Genomic DNA, 6,262 nt, shown 5'->3' on the forward strand with positions numbered 1-6,262 from the left:
ATTTTGATTTCAAAATTGTCACAATAATGCCGTGATGTGTGACGCTATCAAACGAGAACACCAGTCGCTGTGTTTTTTTCTGACAATATTAAGTGGGCTCATCTGAGAAGTAAACTGGTTCTCCCATGAAAACCCGCCGTGTGGGAAAACAAGGTTCAAACGGGACATTATAGAAGGGCGAAAAAGTGGAAGTGTGCAGGAGTGATGGGAACGTTTGTGCTTAGGTTAGCCGAGGAATTGTTGCTGTGAAATATTTCTGTGCCTATAACTGTCGTGTTAGTTGAACCTTAAACAAAGTCTGCATACTGCAAGGTAAAGCATGCCACGTTCATCCAGACCATTTCCAAATCGACCCAGAGCCCTTGCAGCTCACCAGAGGAAATGTGGACATGCACAAAATAAGACATTTGCTGACACTACACACCACAATGTCTACAATAAGTTAGGGAATAGGAGTAATATATTAGAATGAGTTCTATGTTAGAACCGTTATTTGGAAAATATCGTTCATGTGAAACCAAGATGTCAGCAAGGGACAATATGCATTTGTGAGGTATTTACATGATTAAAAGTCAAATTATTAGTTAACCCTTAAGAATCAGTATTCTACAAACTAATACAATTTGGACTGCAAAGGGCAGTTTCTTAGGAAGTTCAAAGTTTAAAAACACTCAACTAAACAGCAGTGATGTAACAATATCAAAATGTCATATCACCGTTACTGTGACCAAAATGATCACTGTTTGCATTATAATGGCAGTATTGTTGAATGTGCTAAAAAGGTCATCAAACCCACAATAATACCAAGTTGTATTGAAAAAAAAACATACCGGACACACAGTATTTATATAGCCCCAAATCACAAATGTCTCAAAGGACTGTACAAATCATTACGACTACAACATCCTCGGAAGAACCCACAAAAGGGCAAGGAAAGCTCACACCCAGTGGGCAGGGAGAATTCACATCCAGTGGGACGCTAGTGACAATGCTGACTATGAGAAACCTTGGAGAGGACCTCAGATGTGGGCAACCCCCCCCCCCCTCTAGGGGACCGAAAGCAATGGATGTGGAGCGGGTCTAACATGATACTGTGAAAGTTCAATCCATAGTGGCTCCAACACAGCCGCGAGAGTTCAGTTCAAGCGGATCCAAGACAGCAGCGAGAGTCCCGTCCACAGGAAACCATCTCAAGCGGAGGCGGATCAGCAGCGTAGAGATGTCCCCAACCAATACAGGCGAGCGGTCCATCCTGGGTCCCGACGAGCGGTCCATCCTGGGTCTCGACTCTGGACAGCCAGTACTTCATCCATGGTCATCGGACCGGACCCCCTCCACAAGGGAGGGGGGGACATAGGAGAAAGAAAAGAAGCGGCAGATCAACTGGTCTAAAAAGGAGGTCTACTTAAAGGCTAGAGTATACAGATGAGTTTTAAGGTGAGACTTAAATGCTTCTACTGAGGTGGCATCTCCAACTGTTACCGGAAGGGCATTCCAGAGTACTGGAGCCCGAAATGAAAAAGCTCTACAGCCCGCAGACTTTTTTGGGCTTTGGGGATCACTAATAAGCCGGAGTCCTTTGAACGCAGATTTCTTGCCGGGACATATGGTACAATACAATCGGCAAGATAGGATGGAGCTAGACCGTGTAGTATTTTATACGTAAGTAGTAAAACCTTAAAGTCACATCTTAAGTGCACAGGAAGCCAGTGCAGGTGAGCCAGTATAGGTATATATGTATGTATATATGTATATAAAGGTATATACAGTATAGGTATATATGTATGTATATATGTATATAAAGGTATATACAGTATAGGTATATATGTATGTATATATGTATATAATCAATCAATCAATCAATCAATCAATGTTTATTTATATAGCCCCAAATCACAAATGTCTCAAAGGACTGCACAAATCATTACGACTACAACATCCTATATACAGTATATATGTATGTATATATGTATATAAAGGTATATACAGTATATATGTATGTATAGGTATATACAGTATATATGTATGTATATATGTATATAAAGGTATATACAGTATATATGTATGTATAGGTATATACAGTATATATGTATGTATATATGTATATAAAGGTATATACAGTATATATGTATGTATATATGTATATAAAGGTATATACAGTATATATGTATGTATATGTGTATATAAAGGTATATACAGTATATATGTATGTATATATGTATATAAAGGTATATACAGTATATATGCATGTATATATGTATATAAAGGTATATACAGTATATATGTATGTATATATGTATATAAAGGTATATACAGTATATATGTATGTATATGTGTATATAAAGGTATATACAGTATATATGTATGTATATATGTATATAAAGGTATATACAGTATATATGTATGTATATATGTATATAAAGGTATATACAGTATATATGTATGTATATATGTATATAAAGGTATATACAGTATATATGTATGTATATGTGTATATAAAGGTATATACAGTATATATGTATGTATATATGTATATAAAGGTATATACAGTATATATGTATGTATATATGTATATAAAAGTATATACAGTATATATGTATATAAAGGTATATACAGTATATATGTATGTATATATGTATATAAAGGTATATACAGTATATATGTATGTATATATGTATATAAAGGTATATACAGTATATATGTATGTATATATGTATATAAAGGTATATACAGTATAGGCGTAATGTGATCAAACTTTCTTGTTCTTGTCAAAAGTCTAGCAGCCGCATTTTGTACCAACTGTAATCTTTTAATGCTAGACATGGGGAGACCCCAAAATAATAGGTTACAGTAATCGAGACGAGACGTAACAAACGCATGGATAATGATCTCGGCGTCTTTAGTGGACAAAATGGAGCGAATTTGAGCGATATTACGGAGATGAAAGAAGGCCGTTTTAGTAACGCTTTTAATGTGTGCCTCAAAGGAGAGAGTTGGGTGGAAGATAAATACAGACAAAGGTTGCTGGAATATAGGTGGAACTTCTTGTAAATGTAAAACTCTATATTATGTGTTCAGTAATGTATATTGTTCCACTTCAAATGTTCTCTGAACATTTATTTCTCTCATTGTTATTTCACTTCTTGTTATTATACTTACCTCGGTGGAGGTAACTATCACAACTTCTAGCAAGGTGCTTGCGGCATTTATAGCTCTATTTCCGTAACTGCGTGACGTTCCAGTAGTTTAAAACAAATAACTGGTGTGTGTTAAAGTCATATAAATACCAAAAGAGAAACAATAAATGGTATTACTTACTTTCAGTTGTTATTCCTTCGATGCTGAATATTATTTCTTCCCATCGAAATCATTACATCCGCCCACTTAATGCGCATGCGTGTTTTTCAGGAAAAGCCAATCTGATTGGACAGATTCATGGAGTGCCGTGCCAAATCTCGCGATCTCAGGATTTACATCAAGTTCATTTTCTCCTTATATGTCCATCTGAAAATAGCCCTTTTTGGCTAGGACATCATTTTCAAATGATTTGAAAATGTATGCTTTCTATCAGACGGCGGCGGACATGACGCGTTATTTGCCATCAGTTAACGTCAGAAGAAGAAGAAGCGGGGAAACAGTAGGTGGCGTAACATTTGAAGGTTGTCAGTGCGCCTACCTTCAACTAAAACAAGGAAGAAGAAGAAAGCCAACACTTAGTTGTTTTTTTTAAAGGTTTATTTATAAATGTCAACAATTACAAACAGTAAGACAAACAACAATATACAACATTATAAAACATTATGAAAACAGTACAAAACAGCGCCAGGGGGTTGTAAGTTCAAAATAATAAAAAAAAAGAATACAAACATATATATATAAATAATAAACAAAATGCAAAGCCGTAGGCTTATTCAGATTCATCAAACAACTTAAATGTGGAACACAGCATCATCGTTTTCACAGCTTTTTTGTTGTTAGAGGTAGAGAGCGTTTTAATGTAAAGTTCCAGATCTTTTTTAAAGGCACAAAAGATAGGACGGGTATTAAGAAACTTACATTTATGAATATAAAACTTAGCCAATAAAATAAAGAGCTTGCAAAGGTAGAATTCCTTTTCAATTTTTTGTTCATACAGTGTAAAACCAAAAATCACATCTTTAAAGTAAAGCACAAATTTGTCATAAATATTGTCCAGGATGAAGCGACAGATACCTGCCATAGTGATGGAGTGTTTTCACAAGTATAAAACAAGTGGTTAACAGTCTCTGGGTGCATGTTACAAAAGGTGCAGGTGACATCAATGTCCTTTTTGTATCTAACCATCACAGTCTTTACAGGGTAATAGCGATGGATGATTTTAAATGATATCTCTTTGACTTTGTTGCTAAGTAAATACCTGTTAGGAAGGGACCACGTTTTGGTCCAACAGATGTCATTTACAACATTATTCCATAAGGAAATGACATAGGAGACAGACACACAATCATTTTGGAATAAGCTGCGGATTTTTCTGTTATTTTTTTGATCAAAGCAAAGTTTCCCCACGGGAGTGTCAAGTGGATCATTCACAATGTTTACAGCAGAAAGAGGAGGTGTGTAAGCCATGTACAACATAATAACACCTGTTGGAATGTACAACATAATAACACCTGTTGGAATGTACAACATAATAACACCTGTTGGAATGTACAACATAATAACACCTGTTGGAATGTACAACATAATAACACCTGTTGGAATGTACAACATAATAACACCTGTTGGAATGTACAACATAATAACACCTGTTGGAATGTACAACATAATAACACCTGTTGGAATGTACAACATAATAACACCTGTTGGAATGTACAACATAATAACACCTGTTGGAATGTACAACATAATAACACCTGTTGGAATGTACAACATAATAACACCTGTTGGAATGTACAACATAATAACACCTGTTGGAATGTACAACATAATAACACCTGTTGGAATGTACAACATAATAACACCTGTTGGAATGTACAACATAATAACACCTGTTGGAATGTACAACATAATAACACCTGTTGGGATGTACAACATAATAACACCTGTTGGAATGTACAACATAATAACACCTGTTGGAATGTACAACATAATAACACCTGTTGGAATGTACAACATAATAACACCTGTTGGAATGTACAACATAATAACACCTGTTGGAATGTACAACATAATAACACCTGTTGGAATGTACAACATAATAACACCTGTTGGAATGTACAACATAATAACACCTGTTGGAATGTACAACATAATAACACCTGTTGGAATGTACAACATAATAACACCTGTTGGAATGTACAACATAATAACACCTGTTGGAATGTACAACATAATAACACCTGTTGGAATGTACAACATAATAACACCTGTTGGAATGTACAACATAATAACACCTGTTGGAATGTACAACATAATAACACCTGTTGGAATGTACAACATAATAACACCTGTTGGAATGTACAACATAATAACACCTGTTGGTCAGCTTGGTCAGCTGTGCTGATTGATTTAGTTTCAGTTAAGGTATCCATAAACTTAAGTTGAAAAACTTATTGGGGTGTTACCATTTAGTGGTCAATTGTACAGAATATGTACTGAACTGTGCAATCTACTAATAAAAGTTTCAATCAATCAATCAATAGTGCGTAATCAGAGCGCATGTGTAAAAAAAAAAAAAAAAAAAAAAAATCCCAGTCCACAACTATCCTCATTCACAACACGTTCTCTTAGATTTCCATGTTATGATACATGTTCACATTATTTATTGACTGTATCTAAAAAGTATTTAAAAAAATTTAGTATTATTTAAATGAAGATATGAAATAATCCTAAATGAAATTCAATGACTTGGTTTATATTATTGGATATACTCGGTCATAAAATCAGTGTCAGTTGAGTTGGTCCATAGATTTCCTGTAGGGAATTTTAATGTCCAGCAGATGTCAGTATTTAGTGACACAGGATCAATACAGTTTATAAATGTGTCAAAAGGCTGTGCAACGCCTCATCAACCCATCACTAACAATCACACAGGTCAGGTAATGTCAAGACTTTAATCTACACTGGACATAGGCAGTCTTCTTTACTGTCAAAGACTTTTTGACAAATCAATCAAACAGAGCCCCCAGTCAAATGACAAATTCAGTATTACTTTTCAACAGACATTTATTTAATCTTGTTGTTTGTGGTCTGGACATTTGACACAGGAATTTAACTTTTCCAC

Source organism: Nerophis ophidion, linkage group LG28 (assembly GCF_033978795.1).
Source record: "Nerophis ophidion isolate RoL-2023_Sa linkage group LG28, RoL_Noph_v1.0, whole genome shotgun sequence".
In the NCBI taxonomy this organism is placed as follows: domain Eukaryota; kingdom Metazoa; phylum Chordata; class Actinopteri; order Syngnathiformes; family Syngnathidae; genus Nerophis; species Nerophis ophidion.